The sequence below is a fragment of the Lynx canadensis genome, chromosome C1, assembly GCF_007474595.2.
Source record: "Lynx canadensis isolate LIC74 chromosome C1, mLynCan4.pri.v2, whole genome shotgun sequence".
NCBI classification, from domain to species: domain Eukaryota; kingdom Metazoa; phylum Chordata; class Mammalia; order Carnivora; family Felidae; genus Lynx; species Lynx canadensis.
Genome location: NC_044310.1, coordinates 53,740,847 through 53,743,642, shown reverse-complemented (window position 1 = coordinate 53,743,642; position 2,796 = coordinate 53,740,847).

The following is a 2,796-nucleotide window of genomic DNA, read 5'->3' as shown; positions in this document are numbered from 1 at the left end:
CATCCTACTTGGATTCTTGGGTTTTGAGAGTCACCACATTGGGTGCTAAAAACTTCTTTTAGTTTTTGTCATTATTTAAATTACTGCTGAGAGAAGCCTAGGAAATCACTCTGAAGAGCCCTAATACTTTTAAAAAGAGGTAAAAGATGGGAACCCCATTGTTATCAGTAAAATTGTTTTTCCCAGAAAGCTATGTCTTAACACCTAATACTTATACATGTGACCTTATTTGAAAATAGAGTCTTTGCAGATATAATCAAATTAATATGTGGTCATTCTCAACTAGGATAGGCCTTAATCCAGTATGACTGGGGCCCTTATAAGAAGAGAAAGTAGAGACACAGGAAAAGAATGTTGCAGACAGAGAAGATGTGAAGATTCAGTCCGAGACTGGAGCTATGTTGCTATAAGCCAAGGAAAGCCTGGGGCTCCCAGAAGCTGGAAGAGTCAAGAAAGATCCTCCCCTAGAGACTTCAGATGGAACATGGACCTGCCAACATCTTGATTTTGACTTCTAGAAGCCAGAACTGGGAAATAATAAATGTAAGTTGTTTTAAGCCATCCAGTTTGTGGTACATTTTCACGGCAACTTCTAGGAAACTAATACACCCACCGAGAAGACTGAGAAGGGGAAGCCAGAGAGGAAGTAAGAAACCCAGCTTTTGGAAGTCAAAAGAAGAAAATGGATGGGGAGTTGTTTGTATTGTCAACTACTCTAGACAGGTTACATAATATCCAAATTGTAAGTATCTGTTGAGCTTAGCATTATGCAAGTGCATAGGCATTTACTATTAATATAAAGAATTGTTAAGCAGTTTCAGTAGAGAGATCACTTCTGGCTAAAGGATTAAGGAAAATTTCATGGATGGTATGGCATTGAAGCTGGAATTTAAAGCATAAATAGGATTCCAATATGTAAAAATGGAAAGTGTTGTAGTTAGAGGGGGAAAGTGAGTAAAATTATGGAGAGAAAAAAATTCAAGACATGCAGAGGAAATGGACAATAGTACATAAGGTCTTTATAAAGGAGATGTTATTTGGAGTCAGATCACGGATGTCCTTAAATGCTATGCTAAGAAGTATGAACTCTACTCTGGAAATTGGGACATGGTACAATATTAAGTATAAGTTAAAGAAGATTGTATGGAAAATGGTATATAAATACTAATGAGTAAGCAAAAATGGACAAATGAGAGGACTATAGACAAGGAAAACTGGAAGCTACTAGAATGCCCGGAAGAGACATTCCCAAGATCTGAACTAAAGTGACAATGAGAATGGAAATATAGTTCCTATTTTTGAAGCCCTATCATATACCAGGTGCTCAGCTGGCTGCATTATATAGGTTAATTGCTAAATCTGACAATTCCTCTCTCTGGTAGGGCTTACTGTCCTGATTGTACATTTGTGGAAACTATGACTCAGAGACATTAGGTATCTTATCCTAAGTCACACAAAACAAATAAATAGTGGGGCTAATATTTGTACCCAGAAATCTGGTTTATTTTTAGGACTCTTGCCTCATCAACTTACCTATCCTACAGTTCATGTTGCAAATTCTAGATACTATTTGGAAAGTATATTAAATGAAACTCTGCACACTTCAATTTGGCACCACCTCCTTCAAAAAGGAAAGAATAGGGGCGCCTGGGTGGCTCAGTTGGTTAAGCGGCTGACTTCGGCTCAGGTCATGATCTCACGGTCCGTTAGTTCGAGCCCCACGTCGGGCTCTGTGCTGACAGCTCAGAGCCTGGAGCCTGTTTCAGATTCTGTGTCTCCCTCTCTCTGACCCTCCCCCATTCATGCTCTGTCTCTCTCTGTCTCAAAAATAAATAAACGTTAAAAAAAAAAGGGAAGAATATTGTGAAAACACAGCCATTCTCTTTGGGAAACTCACTGTGTGGATTGTATATCGTTTCCCATCTATTTTCCCATATTTTCTAGCTCCTAAAACACACTGTTTCACTATCATAAGCATTTAATAACTTTCCTTTTCCCACCAGTACCTGGGACGCCAGGTGCATTTTGACATAGTACCTTTGAAAAGTACCTTTTTGAACTATCTTTGAAGCACTGCTACTCAGTGCACATTGATTTTCCTTTTAAACTAGAATCACTTAGTGTTTCCCTGTCAGACACTCACTGATGACCATTTATCCCTGAGACATACATGAATGAATCAGACAATGTTCTAATGATACTGAATTGGAAAGAAAATGGTACCTTGATTCCTGTTTATAAGTTTATTGTATCAAAATAAAGATACAAACTTTTAAAGAGGGCATGCTTCAATGCTTGATGAAACAGAACACAAGCTATCCTTTGATGAGCTTTTAAAGAAATCCTTTATTTATTTATTTTTAATAATAAAATATTGGGAAGTCAAGTGTATTCCTGCACATCTCAGGCATTGAAGGAAATGATCAATGTCATTGCAAGATAACTGGCTACCATCTTTTGAGAATCTAAACTAAAAACAGGAGAACTGGGGGATTAGGAGAGAAAAGCACAGGGACCGAATAATTGCCTTTCCTCCTTCTGTTTATATAATAAATGCACTCATCGTTGCCATGGCAAAGGAGCCAGTCTGTTTTTCCCATTCCTCTGTTTCTACCGGTTATTATATCCAACACCAGCAAATGTCATATTTCACTATCATCTTTCTTGGATCATTATGTTTATCCATCTACTCTGCATTTACTACTCTATCCATAGTCTTTTTCGTAGTGATACTGAGACAAAAAGTGATTTCAGATGAGGGAAGTAGCTTCAGATACAGTTAGAGGAACGAGGAAG